The sequence below is a fragment of the Lagopus muta genome, chromosome 5, assembly GCF_023343835.1.
Source record: "Lagopus muta isolate bLagMut1 chromosome 5, bLagMut1 primary, whole genome shotgun sequence".
Classification (NCBI taxonomy): domain Eukaryota; kingdom Metazoa; phylum Chordata; class Aves; order Galliformes; family Phasianidae; genus Lagopus; species Lagopus muta.
Window position 1 is genome coordinate 49,172,588 of NC_064437.1, and position 17,082 is coordinate 49,189,669.

The window sequence follows — 17,082 nt, forward strand, 5'->3', positions numbered from 1 at the left end:
GGCTTCCCTCTTCCAAAGCTGGGCTCTTTAGCTAGCCAGTCTCACACTGCAATGTTTTTTGATTTTTTTTTTTTGCCAGGTTCAGCCCTATAAAATAGCATCAAGTCTAGTACAATCTTTGAGGCATAGGTCAAGGGAGAGACTGGCATTTCTAGAAAGTTCCTGTTGGAGCCGCCCAGTGATCAGTAATCTGAATACATTCTGGAGATATCCTCCTCTGACTGTATGGAGACCCATGATACTAGTTCCAGATTGGACTTTGATTTTAAGTGCCCTACTTCAGAAGAATTTCTATCCTACATGGCTTAAAGTCCCAGCAGTGCCTGATATAACTAGATGGGAGAGTCACTGCTTAGGTAGCTGATTTATCAACTTTCTCTTGTCATTAATAGCCTATATCTTTTAAGTTCCTCCAGCTTAGGTTAGGCAGCATAGGAAGGTGAGTACTCAGCTTGGATCTGCTTCCTTTGTGCCAGGCCAGTACTACAAAGGGATGGAGCAGACTACGAGGACAGAACCAAGCATTTTATAATGGCTAGAGATCACCCCAGCAGCCCTTGCTGAAAGGGTGTTTCAGGAACTTGTACAGGGACGCTTTAGGAAGCAGCATATATCTGATCAAAATTCAGACCATGGTACACAGGTAGCTGATGGTGCCCTGCAGACTTCATCACTGGGGTGGAGAGGATGGGGCAGGTTCCTGCCCCTTAGACATGGAACAGGACCATGGTAGGCTCTTTCCTCTGTGATCAGAGGAGCTGGATTGGCAAAGAGACCCAGATCTTATGGCCCATAGGACTTCCAGGAAAGTATTTCTCCTAGCACTCTCTGAGGGCCTATGATTTCAACTTTGAAATGCTGCAGTGTAAAACATAATCCAAGCAGGAATGTGCAGTCAATATCCTTAATCTGACTTTTGGTGGGGGGACTGCTGATTGAAGCTCACCATAAAAACAGTGGGTAGGGCTGGGTAACAGATGTTGCTCATGCAGTGCTTGTTTAGATAGCTGTGCTCATGAAGCATTTCATAAATGCAGTGCTGCTTGGGTCTCTGTGGTGTGCTGCAGGATGGAAAGCATTTGCTTGACTCAGGAAGTGATGGCAGGGAATGCATGAACCCAGAGTGGGTCACAGGCACAGAGTAGGTAAGGGCATAGATGCAGCACAAGTGGCACTTTTCACATTGGATTTCCCTGTGAAATCCAGATCATTGGTGCAGTTTGGATGGCAAAGACCTTGGTTTCCATTCTGATTTCTGCAGGCTGAGCACTCCATAGCTCATCCCTGAGGCCAGACTGTGCCCAGTCAGGAGATGGAAGGCAAAGCCTGACTCTGGGGCCAGCAGCTAACTGTGATCCACGTGTCAGTAATGCTACATTGCTGGCTAGGAGGGTTCCAGGGCACCCAGCTCCTTGGGCTAAGTCTGCTTCTGGTGCATTTCAAAGCCAGGGCAAGTTTTTACCATAGTAAGAGTGAATTCTCAGCTCTGGTATTTATGCTAGTATGGGATATTGGCTCCTTTGGAAACAAGCCAGGAATTGGTAGCACATAAATAGTAAGAGGTAACTGCACAGTTTTCCATTTCACAACCAAAACATGGTGTGAAACTGAGGTTTGCTCAGTTCTAGGGGCCAGGAGCAGGTTTGCTTTTTCTGTGAAATGCCTCTAGGATTGTTGGAATGCTTCCCTGAGTTTTGCCACTCCTTCACCAGTGCTGCCTTTTCTGCCCAGCCAAATCTCCCACTAGCTTCAGAAGAGGACCCTCCAACCATTTATATTAAATCATTTCCCCTCATCAACAAAAATAATTAATTGCTGTATTGGGAGGAAAAATATAAACAGCAGATAAATCTGCCACTCTAAAATGTTTCAAAGATAACAGATAAAACATTAATTTAGTCCCTGGGCCAATTTTTTTCTATTAAAAGTGAAAAAAAGGAATGCTTTATTTACAAAAGAGGTCTTTGATGTATAGCACACATTTATTACAAGTGTATTTTTTTCCAATGGCAATGGGATTTTCAACAGCAATAGGATATGTTTTAATAATTAAAGGGATTTAGCTTCTCTACACAGACGGCCAGCTTCTGTTCTCACTTTCAGACTACAAATCATGCATAACTCTGGTGATGTTGCTGCTATTAGCTTGGTATAAAACCAAGGTTTGTGAGACTTGCAGCAGGCCCTTTGTGGTTTTGATTTGTGGCTACTTCTGGTTGCTTTCCAGAGTTAACTGTAGCAGAAATCTTGCAGTGCCAGGGGGAAGCCAGGCTTGCTGCGGTTTCTGGTCCACTGTGCAAAGTACAGATGTTGGGATAAACAGCTAGGCTGAACCCCTGGTTTTCCCTAAGGGATCTAATCTACAAAAGAGGATCAAGCTCAGAATTAGTCTGGTATTTCTCTCAGGCCACCCTATAACATGGGAAACTCAGGCACAATTTTCAGGTCATCTTTCAAACGGATTGTCACAGTGCATGGATCTTGGGGCACGTGTTCTCCAAAATTTATATTGAAATGTAGTGGGATGAATGTGCTTCCTTGTAAGGATGTAAAGGTGCAGCTGGAGAGGTCTCTCTCACCCTGTGGGAACTAATATATTTCTCCTTGTTTCTGCAAAGTGGTAAGTCTACAATTGTTGTTAAACTGGGAAACAGAGACATGGAGGTCTTTCTCGTGCTTGAATTGAGGCTAAAGCCATTTAAACTTTGATTCTTTTGTCACATACAGAACTGAATTCCCACTAACATCATCTAGGTGTCCACATGTTTTTTAGGGGCTGCTGGCTTTTATTCAAACAGATAGGAAATAGCAATTGCCCTTAAGTTGTGTTTTGTCCCATCTCCTCTTTCCACTAGCGATCAGTATGTAACGCTTTTAAAAAAGTACTAAGAAATCATCGAAAATTATTGGTGAATAGTGGAAGAACATTGCCAGAGGTAAGCTGGAAATATTAATTTTCCGTTAGATGATCCTTTCCTAATGCCCTGAAGTAGAGATGGACCTATAAATCTTCTGCTTTTTATAGTGATTCCCAGCTAGTCTGAATATGGTTGTTCCCATTTTTTTGTGTGCATGTGTAGTTATCTTCTGACTCTCATTCTCAGGGATACTGTGGAAATGAATTCCAAAGGATAATGATATGTTTGGTAATGAGAATTACTCCACCATGAAGAAATGAAATCAGATCACTGGCACATTCATCCAGGACCTTCCTATCTTTTAACTTCCCTCATAAATAAGTCTTAGCATAGGCAACAAGCACAAACCGATGTGGCAGATTCTGGAGTACAGGAATTTATATTCCTGAGAGAGTTACCTGACAAATCAACCAAGAAAGGAGATGAATTTTAAATTGGACATTTTAGAAAATATTGTCTGCTATTGGGTAATTTAACAGCCTTCCTCTTCCATGTACTGTGCAGGGTGGGTGGGAAAGAAGAAGAAAAAGAAGAACAAGATATTTTGTCTAAAGTGTTTCCTGCAGATTTCTCCCAGCTCGGAGGTGATTGTAGTGTGGCTTCTTGTGCCAAAGGGCAGCCCAAGCAGGACAAAGGCTGACATGTGAATCTGTACCCGGATGTAGTGCAATGTATCCCTCTCCATTCCTGTCATACAGGAAGGCTTGAGGGCTTGCAAACATAAGAGCAGAGAGGGGAGGAATGTAGGAATGGTAGCATGACCTTACACAGGAGACAAATTAGGCAAAGTTTACAATCCCTGTCTTGGTTGAGGAATGACAGTTTTCACCACTGAACAAAAAGGACACAGATCTGTCCATCCAACCAGAGGCACAGGGAGCAGATCCTTTAGAAGCTCTACCTAATTTGAGATTCTTAACCTCTACTTTGAGCCTCATCTCCAACACAAATGGAAATTAACTCTTTAAAGCTAAGCCTGTAGGTATGTCTGGATTGATTCAGGGTTCCAAGGTAGAATCTCCAAGCCCTATTGTGACTCTTCAGAAAGACTCATAGAATTTCAGGGTTTGGAAGTAACCCTTGAAGATCATGGAGTCCAACTCCCTTGCTAAAGCAGGATCTCTGCAGCAGGTTGCACAAGCAGGCATCCAGCTAGGTCTTGAATATCTCCAGAGAGAAACTCCAGCACCTCTCTGGGCAGCCTGTTCCATGAAGGAATCTCCCTTCATGTTCACAGCCAGTGTTAAATTGGTAGAGCACTGCCATGGGTTGCACTGGGTAATATCTGCTCCTAGGTTATGGCAGATATTCCTCATAAAGTGGCATTTTTGCTGTACTGAGAACTTAGCACTTAACCCCAACTCCGACAGCTGTCACGTGAACAGCTCCATTTATATCTTTACATTTTGTGCCTCCAACTTTTTATAACTGCAGAGAAAATACCCTAAGTCTGTTTCCCACCCAAATCATAACAGAAGAGTGACTTGCTGGTGATTCCTGGCTCTCTCTCTGTTCAGCAGGAGGGTCCTGCGTATTTGATCTGTATCTGGTGTCCTGCTGGAAAGACCAAACACAGTGAGCAAAGCAGCCCACAGGAAGCCTGAGCTTTCCAGCCAGAGCTGCTGCTGGCAGCGTGTGGGGCTGACACTAGAGCTGCAATAGGTTTAGCAGTCACAACGGCCACTGCTGCACTGTTAACATGCTCTGCCTAAAACGCAATTGCCCTCAGTTCTTTTGTGCTGAGCAGAGTACACTCTGAGCCAACACAAATGGCTCTCAGATGTTTTCAGTGGTGTAAATGAGGCAGTCAAGTATGAAACAAGGCAGTTACTAGCTGATCAGCTGAAGATCTGAGGCAGAAAGCTTTGGTTGGAGTAACAGCTTTGGAAAAAGTAATGCTTGCTGTAGTGATGGGCCTTACAAAGGCCAGTGCTGACTTGTGAAATAGGATTTTAACACTCCTCTCCTACAAGTACAGCTGGTTATAATACCTTATAGAGAAAAGGAAAAGCTTTTTGTGAAAAGTGAAGATTTTCACCAAAACTGAAATAGTAGGCAACCACAGATTTTGTTTCTCTTGAACAGCTTCTTTTGAAATCATTTTATTTCCATGTGGAAGTGTTATTTCTACTCAGAAAGTAATGCAACTACATAGTTCCACTGCTCTGTTCCAGCTGGCAAAGGTTAGAATATAAAAAAATAATAAATTACTGTTTTTTGACTGACAGAGGCAGAAAGACAGCTAGAGGATGGGGAACAAAGTAAGTCTTTGTTTTCTCAACCTTCCCCCTGCCCAATTTTCCAATTTTCCTGCAGGAAAGCCATTATTTCTCAATGGAGAAAAGCTGAAATGAAGCTTGATTAGAAATTCTTTATTCTTGAGAACAGAAATTTTCTCATAGGATCTCAGAGGATCTAGTTCAGGTTCCAATCCTAACTTTTCTTACTCAGTTCAAGTTCTACTGCAGACCCAACTGCAATGCATTTTCTCATTGAAATCCTAATATGCAGTTGACTCAGCAGTGATTAGTGGGCATTCTGGTCAAACAATTCCTGATGAATCATGTAGAATTAGTGAAAAAAACAGTCTTTTTCCATCATTAGTTTGACTTATTTTCAGGAATCTGCTTCAAATTCTGAAAACATAATTTTACTTTTTCCAGAAAGGTGAACTTTTTTTTTTTTAAACAGAAAATAGCTTCTCATCACCAGATACTACCAATTACTACCTGCCTTATTCACATCTGCCTCTACCAGCCTTTCCATGCAATAAGTACTGTTGAACATTTTAAATTTGTTAAATTGCAAGCTTTTGAAGAGTAAATAATAAAAGATGACACATTTTCCACAGAAGCAGTTGTGCTGCTATACTCATTTACAGCTTGTTTCTGCAAGAAATGTTAGAAAGAAAGTGAGACTGGCTTGGTGGACTGGGACACAGAAATCTTGAACTAAAGATCTTTCTACATCCAACGTTGCAAAAGTCACACTTGATATATCTAAATATAGATTGGAATTTAGCCTCTCTCTTGTTCAGCCCTACCAGGAACAGGATGAGTAAAGCGCTTGGAAGAATCTCATGGATAAATTCAGTAGAAAATGGTAGGTCTGAGATTTCCTTGTGCTAAGAAATACTTCATTATGGGCTAAAATGGCCCATTAACTACTTATAAGAGCCATTCTTGGATGTACTGTGCAATTGGCCCCAGCACATAGTCGTTTCAACTCACATTTGTGTGACTGCTGTGATTCCTCAAAGGAACTTCCCCCTCTCAGTAGGAAGGTGATACAGCTGTATCAGGAGATGACATAAAGGCAACTTCATGCCTTTTATGTGCACAGCATGATCTGAAATAGAACTAAACTCCCCTTCCCCTCAGGGAAAAATCATAAAATGTGTAATAAAATATTGCTGTATGTGTCTGCCTGAATTCACTATTCTCCCTGTGACACGTGAAAGGTCTCATCAGAACATAATAACACAGGATCAATATAACTCACATCCTCAGGCTAGCTCTGTAGAGTATTTGAGCATTTCATAATCCTCCATGTATTTCTTCCTCTGCTTCCCTGCTGCAGCCATTGCCAAAAGATAAGTCAATGTTTGTGTCCAGCTAGAGTCCCAGCATTTTTCATGCTGCATATTACCTTCAGATGATCTTGAATTCCATAGCAACCTTGGCCAACATTTAAGCCACCAGTTCAAAGAGCCACCACCCTAACTTGGAGCTATCCTCTTTTATTTGAAGTTAGAAACAGGTGCAAAAATGCTGGATGCCCTTTATTCCAAAGTTGCCTGTGGTCTCTGTTGTGTCTGATTACGGTTCAGGTTCCTATCTGGGAGCACTGTGCAGTTCCAGTAGATGGCAGGTTGACGCCGAATTTGTGCCCATAAATAATTCTTCATCGTGACTTTTTTGACTGCTTTGGGTTTGTTTTCGTCTCATGGTTGTGGCTGGGGGATAAGACAGAGAACGTAGAATCTGTAATCCATATTTCTAGGAAGGCATTTCTTTTCCTTAAATTGTATTCTCTGAACTTGCTCTTGCTTGTCTTTTCTAGTGTAGAAGAAAACATCTTACAACCCATCTATGACCCAATTTCAATAGAAGAGAATAATAATTTTAAATCTTTTCTTTTTGTTATTTTGGTGCAAGCTTGTACCGTATTTGCATTTAATGATACTAAAATAAAAGAGGAAGGAGATTTTTATTATTAAAGTAAGTTTGGAGAAGGCTTTTGTTTCTCCTGTACTCTGGAAGCTGCTGAATACTTTGGTCAAACTTTCAAGCAATTTTGAGAAAGTGGCTGAGCCTGGAAGATTTCAATCATTAAAATGAATGTTTCAGAAACAGTAATATCTTCATACCAGATATTTATACCAGCATGCTTAAACAGTCTTATCACAAAAATTCACTTGCATGCATTTAGTGGATACAAGCAGATTTTTCATCTTCATTTAGAGCTGCTTTCTGGTATGTTATATTTTACTCTCCACTAACAGGGTTACACTGAATAATATGCCTGGGGCAACACTCCTGACAGCTCACCAAAAGGCCCTGTGAGGCATGGGCTTAAACTCAGCCAAGTTAATTAATTCTCTGTGAGGTAATACGCTCTTACTAGTTCAGGCTGTAGATGATGGTAGATTGGGAATTATATTTTGGCTACATTAAGACAGGTTGTGCACTTTTTGATTTAGATTCTGATCAGTTCATTTTCTTAGATGTGTGTATCCCAACCCAACGCAGTTGTGATTTACAGCTTTCCATATTTCATTTCTGCACAGTGGTTGGTGGAAGCTATTGGTATGTGTGACACTATACCTGTGCAGAGGGAGGCCTACAAGCAGATGGCTCAAGGCAGCTGAATCTATGCCTGCCTGGTTTAACCACATTGGTTCTGTAAAGGTGAGTTACATGTTCATATGGTAGCAGCAAGCCTAAGGAAGAGGAACTGTGTTTGGAATGACAGGAGCTGAAAGGAGCCACTGAAAATAGAAGTTACCACATTGTAGCCTCCTTCTTTGATTTTGGCCCTGTGAAGCCTGGTGAGCCTAATTTACTAGCCTCATCTGTGGTAGAAATGAGATATGTGCTCAGGATCCCCTCCATCTCAGCCATCTCTTTCACCTCATTAAGGAGGCAAATGTGGTCTTGAGGACAAAGAAAAATGACCCTATAAGCACTAGAGAATGGAATGTACTCCTGAATTACCCTCGCTAAATATCTTCAGAAGTCCAAGGAGGTAAAATGCACTGTAGGACTCTGTTAGCATTCTTTAGGAGCAGTTTCATTTCAGACTGGGGGAATCTAGTGACATACTGTAGACAGGAGGAAAATGACATTTATTAGTGCTAAAAGCTCTTTGTTATATAGCTGAAAATGTTTTGGCTCCAGTGGAATTTAAACTTGTCTGACTGCTTGAAAAATGTTCACTTTTAATATAACTAATTCAAACTTGCAGTCAAAGCTCTGTGTAAGCCCCTCTTGTGGGATAAGGATCTTGGTTTACAGTGTCTTAAGACTGATTGTAACCACACTCCATATCGGAAGACAATGTAAAGGTGCCTGTTTCTGCTGAGATCAGGTTGCTACAAGTATCAAAACTGAAAATCAATGTCAAATTTGATTAATAATCATAATCCACCAAGGAGTTCTGCTAGAAATTAGTAGTCAATCTTGCAGTAGAGATATTTCTTTCATGAGCTGGAGAACATTTCATTCAAAAAAGAAAAAAATACAGCAGTGATAAAGGGAATAAACAAGTAGAAAGAAAACAGAAATAGTCCAAGAACATTCAAAGAAATGTTTACCTTGGTTTATATTGTATCATCCCATCGCTTTGAGCATGGAAATCACTGTAATCATCTGAACATCTTGCAAATATGGTCTGATAGCTTACTCTGAGTTCAGCATCAAGTCCAGGAATTCTTGTTTGGGTTGAATCTACTCAGGGCAGGGAACTTGACTCTATTATTTTTATCTTCCATGGCTATATTTCACTCCTCTAGTAAGTTCTTTTTAAAAGCTAAAGCCCCTACAGTCAGACAATATTTTGTTTCCACCAACATAAATCAGAGTAGCCTCAGTGGAACCAGTAGATATTCCATGTTTTCATTTGGGGAAAAATCTGATCTCATGCTATCCTCAGTTAAGAGTAAAAAGAATGGGATTAAACACCGAATTGCCCTGTTATGTGACCACATCTCCCTCTTATGCTTGAGCTCAGTGATTACAATCCCAACAACTGTAAAAAAAGATTTTTTTCTTCTCAAAATCTTTGAGCTGCAGTCCTCTCTGTATCCATCACAACACATGCTCCTTCTGTGCCCTGTTTTACCATTAAACTGCCTTTAGTTCTGACCAGGGAATGTTAAAGTTGAGATCAAGTGATGTTGCATTTTTGTGGAAATTGAACAATGGTGTAGTGGAAAAAAAAACAAACAGAAGGCATCTCGCACAGATGAGTGTACATCCATAAAAATGTTGTTTTTCTTTAGGAAATGTGTAAACCCAGGGCAAAGAGGGGATCAGGATTCACTGACTACTGCAGAAAACATTTTATTTTTTAGTCAGAACAATCTATTACTTTTAAATTGGCAGCCCTTCGAAGTGCAATGCAGGGCAAAGCAAACAGTCCTCCATGGTCCTCTTGGGGAGGAACAGCTCATTACCACAGCCAGAGCTGGAGTGCAGGCTTGCTTATTTTTGGCTTTAAGTTCCTTAGTTGTGGGAAACAGCTTTCTCATTCTTGTGCTTTTCATAAAATCTGCACATTGTTATTTGTTTTCCTCTGATGAGGGTCTGGATTGATGCTGCAACGTGATCTTTGCCAAATTTGTAGCATTCTTTTTTATATATTTATTCTTCTTTCTACGAGGGCAAAGGATCTTATTTTGAAGCCCCAAAGAAAGACTTTCCCAACATGTGGGGGATGAATAAATACTCAAAATGTCTACAACTGCTGTTGCTGCTACAGCTGCCAGGTTTAGAAATGAACAAAGTATGTGCAGTCATAAGCGCATGCGTGTGAGTGTGAGAGGCAGAGAGAAATACAGTGTGGGCACTCTTGGGGTCAGAAGAGACCTCTAATAAGAAACACATTTTACAAGCAGCAAGAGAATTATTTTTACCATCCACATTTACAAGTCCTCAGGCAGCAAACTGTGTTGTTCAGGTATCTTTAAGGCTAATTATTTATAGTACGCAGGGCTTGAGCTGCAGATGTTTGGCAGCTCTTCAAGAGTTGCACAGCAATGTATGCAGTGGAGGGGTGAGAGGCATGAGATGGGCGCATGGCATTCATGGAGGACTATCAAAGGCCCTGCTGGCTCCAGTGAACACTGAGCTGCTGTCACCAGTACCATATTACACAGGTGTGAAAGGGAGAGTAGTTCATAAAGCTGTGTGTCAGTTAGCACTGGGATAGGGTGGCTGAACAGAAAGGCTCAGAGGAAGATTTCACTGCCATCATCTCCAGACAATTGGCCTGATTTTTTAACTCAACTTTTGGCATGGCACTTTAAAGCAATCTTTTATGGGATATTCCATACACATTTTTATGGTGCTTGCATGCAAACCACACTGGGTTTAAATGTTTCAGCTTTTAGATCTCAGCACTGTGATCCTGAGTGGTATCCTCATAAATAGGAAGGGAGAGCATGACCAATCTCTGTCAAATTTCTATCCAGCACCACATATCTTTCATTGAGAAATAGAATACAGTCAGCTCCTTTGATCAAAGGCAATTTGAGAGCTGCAGCACAACAGCAGGAGAACTGGGAACCACTAAAGCTTTCCGAGTCAGAAGCCAGGATTCTGTGCTGCATTGAGCATTCTTAGCATGAGCGTGCTCTCCCCAAGCTGGATGACGCTAGGCAGTTAAGAGGATGGGGATGCTGGTTATGTCAATAGCTTCACAGGGATTTTGTTTTGCAAGATGCTGCTTGATGATGTGAGAGCAGCTGGGTTCTTCCAGCTTTCAATGAACTTTTAACAGGACAATTTTCATTGGTATAAGCTTGTGCACACCACCTGTAATGGAGTACATTGCTCTCCCTGTATAATTGGCATATAGAATTTGTATCCACCAGTGAAGGGATGCAAATAATTGAGGTGACTTCTCTCCCCATAACAGCCAGTCCGGCCAGGTTGTTTCTTTTCAGTTATTAAAACTTAACATACATAAAATAATTCCCATTAAATCAAGCTAGGGAAGGAGTTTTGATCTCAATCAATTATTTCTTCGTTCTCAATAGTTAGGTCAGCCTTCGTAATAAAGCACCAGTATATGCATGATTTGCAAGAAGGAAAAAAGACAGCTTTGGCTATTTGAAGAGAGGGTCTGGTGCTTTAAGTTATTCAGAAGAGTGGGGAAGCAGGGAGCATGCTACTGGTAGGAGGAAAAACATTCCTGAAAGTACTTAAAGACACTTTAAATTGTTTCAGTATTGCCTTTTCTGAATATAATTTCTGCCAAAGCATAAACAACAGAAGAAAAAAATGTGAAGATTACCTAGTGAAAAGATGGCTTGGTTTAATGATAGGCAGCCTTGACTTTCACATCTGAGTACAGCAGATGAGGATGAAGAGACTCACTTGTGCTGTGGGATTGCTGTATTCCACCTAGAGCCAAAGGGACTCACTGCTAGGGAACTTGTAGGGACCTGGATAGTCAGGGAAGCTTTCTTCCCGTAAAGTGTGTGGATTCTGTGGGAGATGCCAACTAATGGTTATACTCCCCTGGAAGAAGTTGCCAGATGTTTCATAGCATTTTGGGTTGGGTAACAAAGATTTGGTCACTTTCCACACTCAACATTGAAGTTTGTCTGCTTACTTGTTTAGGTTTAGCTTTAACATAAACACCGAGTCTCCAAGCTCCTTTGCTTTGTCTATTGGAGATTTGAAGTGTGGAGGTGACCTCTTCTTTCTTCTACAAGGCAGAAGCTGAATAGGAGGTTCATTCTCAGATCTGAAGGGAACTTGCTGGGGATACAGCCAGTTAAAAAGGCAGCCTGCCAAGTAAGCAGGCTCTCAGTGGGCTGTTGGATACCCAGGGCAGCTTGCTTTCTCTATTCAAGTTGTTGGAGATAACAGGATGTTTCTGTGACTCAGGGTCAGGTTCCCACTGCCTGCATTCATATCACTATTGATCTAAGAGAACTCTTTAAAGCTGGGGTTTCCTGTGGTGATGCGGGTCCAACTAGTGACTTTTTCCTCTCACATGAGAGCCGTAGTCTTGAAAGAGGAAGATCTTTCTGGGTTGGTGGCTAGAGATACCTTCTGCCTGTTCATGGACTTTCAATAACCTGCTGGAGACTTGATGGGACAAGGAAGCAGCAGACTTTGTAGAAACAGCTTTTGAGTCTAAAGCAAGAGTTACTGCTAACATGGTTTTCTCTAGTGACTCGCACTGTCTTACACATTAGAGCTCATATGTCCCGAGAACTTCAAAGCCACTATGAGAAAGAATAACAGACATGTGAGCCATAAATGTCCACAGAAGACTGCCAGAGCAATTCCTGTCCTCTTGTTTTGCTCTGAACCAGGGTAGGCAGAGCAGTGGACATCTTGGATGCTTTCAGAGTAGATGCTCCTGAACACTATCACTTCTGTGCCAATCTAGTTTTGTTATTCTATGGCTGACTGAAATGTGATCTCAGTACCTAATATTTGAAATTTTAGCACATGAAAGTGTTGTAATCAGCTAATAACAGAGTATAAGGCAAAGTCAAAAATTCATTCCAAGTGGGTGCAAAAACTCAGTGATTTTTTTTTTCTAAATACCAGGTATAGCATGCCCTGTTAGTCTTTTTATTAGTACTGTTGCCTCTGCACACTTTCTTTTCAAAAATGTAAGCTGAGAGCTTTAAATGAATGAATAAACAGGTTCTGGCATTTTCATCTAGCATTCACTTCCCCTTTTCAACTGTTATTCTTTCTACTCTTGTGGCACCTACTGATTTTAATCTTGATTAAAATCCTCCTCCACCAGCACCAGATTTTATATTCAGAATATAACACACTCATCATCTTTTTAGCATCTAAAGAACTAATCAAGAAATCACATTAAGCAGTTCACATGTAGGAAATAAGGGTGCATGCCTTGTATGCCAGACTGATTAATATACCACTGTAGAATTTCCCTGCCTCTAACACTGTTGATCCTAAAGAGTTTGTGCACTTAATTCAAAGTTGACCGAGGAAAAAAAAAAAATCAGCTTTCTTTTCTTCAGTTCCCAAGGAAAACTACGCAGATTAATGGTGAATGGACTTCTGTTGTAAATGCTTTCTTTGGTTTTGATCCACATATCCAAGGTCTAAGGGTTAAGCATACTCAAAATCAACTGTTTTGAGGTCAGATGAGAATCTGTTACAGCTATGACCTGAAGCTCTAAGCTGATGCAGTTTTGCTCAGCTCTACTTGTGGGGAAAGTTGCAGAGGGTGTTACTTGAAAGTCCTGATTAGCTTTGAGGAACTTGCGTCAAACCTTATATCTATAATACAGCTGCAATGACACTTTACAATCAGTATTTTTCAACTGTTATATCTCTAAGCTAATCTACTCAGACCAAGAAACAATACTGCAACAATGCTATGCTTTTCTCCCTTTTCAGAATATGAATTTATTTAAAAAAAATGACAGGAACATACAGACAAAGATGGCATTGTAATGGTAACTTTTTGGATTGAAACAGTGTAGCAGAAAACCAACATCCAAAAAAACAACTGGTAATGATCCAAATTCAACATTCCTTCAAGCTGTGTAGCAAAGAGTTACAAACTTTTAGGATTCAGACTTGAGTGCCTTCTAACAGAGCCTGTTCCATAATCCATAGTAGAATAGCAAACAGATCTGCTGCTGTACACACAAAGAAACAGGCTCCTCAATACCACATCCTACACCCATTCAGCCCTCTTCAGTTGTACATGAAGCTTCTTGAGACAACAACTAGCCTAACGCAAAGAATGCTAGACCTCAGCTCCAAGGTCCCTTTTCCACACTGAGTAAAATCGTAGAATGGCCTGAGTTGAAAAGAATCATAATGATCATGCAGGTTCAAGTTCCCTGCCATAGGCAGGATCGCCAGCCACTAGACCAGCCTGCCCAGAGCCGCATCCAGCCTGGCCTTGGATGCCTCCAAGAATGGAGCATCCATAACATTCTTAAGCAACCTGTTCCGATGAGTAACCATTCTGAGTGAAAAAACTTCCTCCTAATACCTAACCTAAATCTCCCCTGTCTCATTTTAAAACCATTCCTTCCCAGCAGACTATAGACTTTGACTGTGCAATCTTTTTCTGTGTCCTAATCCACAGTTGTCATCCTGGCAGGACAGGTAAAGAATAATAACATTATAGGCTTCCATATTCTCCAACAGCAGGGTCATATAAGCCATTAGAGTACGTCACCTATTAACAGACTATTTCTGATGTGCCATGTATGGTCAAGCAATCCAGAGAGGTCTTGGTTAAGAAGAAGACTGCAGTTAGTACACAGAGTAATGCATATTTGGACACTTTACCACGACTGATGATATGCAGCTCATAAGACCTTTGCTAATGTCATCACATCAAAACCACACTTCTTTTGATCTTCTCCTTAGCTACTCAAGACTGTCTTCTTGTATTTTAGGCATTCTATTTCACTCAGACTTAACACACCACATGAATCTAGGTTAAGCAGGCAGTGAACACAACAGAAAAAAAGCTTCAAAAAACATTAGCTCTCACCCCCCACACATAAACTTCCCTGCTTCAAGAAGTTTTGGCTGCACATGCTGCCAGAGGAAACTTCTCATAAACCACTACGTGTTGCTTTACACACTGCAAATCCCATAGAACATATTTAAAAAGGTAGGCTCCAAGTCTGAGATACCACAGTGCAAATGAACCTCCAGGGAAATGAGTATTTGAGCCTTTTACACAAACATCCCGTGGCACCATGCTGAAAGATGGTAGTAAGCAACAGCTGAGAGGGCTGTAAAACCCATTGGAGTGACTGTGTGGGTATGCCCCAAGGCCCCGTCAGCAATTGAGTAGTTGTAAGAATGGCTGAGCAGAGCAAATCTCAGCACATCACAGCTTTGGGGGGGATTTTCTTCAGCCATTCTTAATAAAGTTGCTGTCCATAGAAGATTAGGCTCTGGGTCAAATGCTATTTAGCTATGTTAGCATGCAGTTTCTCATGTGCCAGATGTAAAAGGGCTTGGCTAATTGGTTCTGCCTGCAGTAATACCCAGCTTCTAGCCATCAAACATAATGTCATCCAAGGAGATGAAACAGTAAATGAAACCTCAGAGGCTTTTTCTCAGATTGGCACTAAGCTGAGAACCCAGTAGGGTAACAGCTTTGCAAATATTACCAAAGCATGGCAGCAAGAGTAAATAGTACAGCTATAATCACTCGCTATTCTCTGAATGTCAAGCAGAGAGGGATGATCCAAACCTGTGCACGTGCTGCTAACTCTGGCAGCCAGGGAGAGTGACAGAAGGCACAAAAACAGAACTGAAAACACTAAAGGTTACCAGTACTTGAGGGCTTTAGTATTATCACACACTAAACTAGATGCCCTTGTCTCTCTCCTATATGCATACATTTTGAAAGATGCTCTACTCACAGAGATGCAAAATGCTTCTGGCAGGTTCTTGGCAATACCAGATATTCACAAGCAGACCAATACTCTATAAAGAAAAAAGCTGTACTCACTCACCTAGTGAAGAAGCTCTCTGGCACTACAACACTCCTTTTCAACAAGCAGCCTACATCCAAAAAAGATTCTTCCCTCTGCAGCTGTCCTTTATACGAGCCCAGAGTGGTTTCACCCTGGTTCCACCCCTTCTGGTCAGGTGGGCAGCACAGGTGTAAACAATTTGCCTGTGCTCCCTGGGCCAGCCACATCCCTTCATGAAATGCTCAATCACCAGTTCAAGCTGTGACCTAATGGTTCCCTTACAGAAGAGATGACCAATTGCCTCCTATTTTCTGAGAGATAAAGATACTTATAGTAGAGGACAGCGGCTCATATTTATATTGGGAAGGAATAGCATAGATTAAATTCCACTAAAACTGGGCTGCTGGTTAATCTGATTTATCCTAGCCAAAAGCTACATCATAATGTCTTTGCAACAAGAAAGCCTTGACTGTAGCAGCCTGGCTTTGTTAATGTAGGTTGACTAGCTAAAAATATTTCAGTTCACTGCGGTATAGTGCCATAAAGCTCATGTCAGCCATTTCTGGATCTTCTCTCTAACCCCACCATTACTACATCTGTACTGCTTTCTGTCTCCCTCAGGACGTGGATGGGCCTTTTTCCCTGTAAACCTATTCTCATCATGAAACTCCTGCCCCTGATACCAGTCTCCTTGTCAAGTTATCTGTCAGATGGGCAACTAGTGCCTCCATCTGTGCTGCCCGCAGTCTCAGAAGGAGTTTCCCATAAGACTCCAGAGAAAAGCCCTATTTCTGTCCTGAAAAAACTTACCATGCCTCCTTTATCAGCCTGTTGGTAGCTGAACAGGTCCCTGCCTGTCATCTTTACGTTTCCTAGAAATGTGCTGTCTGTGCCTCCTATCTTATCATCACTGGGATCATCTGCAGTTGTACTGATTTTTCTCAAAGGAATCCTATCTTCTGTGGTTCCTCAGTACCACATCCCGCACCCATTCAGCTCAGCATTGACAGTTAACCAAAATTGGGATGTTCGTTTTCTCCATCTTCTTTTTCATCCACAGTAATAGAAAGGCATAAGTAGGATTGGGCCAGAAGTTAGTTGGGCTGGATTGCATTAGTGTAACCAGAAAAGTATTAAGTGAAACTTTCTTTTAACAGCCACCGTATCACCACTGCCAGTATGGTAACAGCTGCAGCCATGTCATATTGAAGGATTTCACATCTCGTCCTCTCTCAACTCATATCCATGCCAGTCTACATACAGCCTTGTGCTCTGCCTGGCTCAAGACGCACAGACCCAAATGCTGATGATCCAGCAGAGCCCTACAAGACAAAGAAAGATCACAGGAGCTCATATCAGCACAAATGATTGAAGGATTCAAGCCCTGTATTTCATGTTGTCCTTGGCCATAAAGCAAGCTATGACACACACAGTGCCCTAGAAATAATAAACACTGCCTATGAACTAGATCTGAGATGAAAATTACCA

General features: G+C 41.4%; 1 long non-coding RNA gene across 1 annotated transcript; it reads right to left on the reverse strand.

The window, feature by feature from the left end:
• Nucleotides 1–6,397: 6,397 nt before the first annotated feature.
• Nucleotides 6,398–15,681, reverse strand: LOC125693494 (uncharacterized). Its single transcript, XR_007377125.1, has 2 exons — nt 15,634–15,681; nt 6,398–6,873 (listed from the first exon to the last, which is right to left on the reverse strand). It is a non-coding gene; the product is annotated as an uncharacterized LOC125693494 (long non-coding RNA).
• Between the last annotated feature and the right edge of the window lie 1,401 nt (nt 15,682–17,082).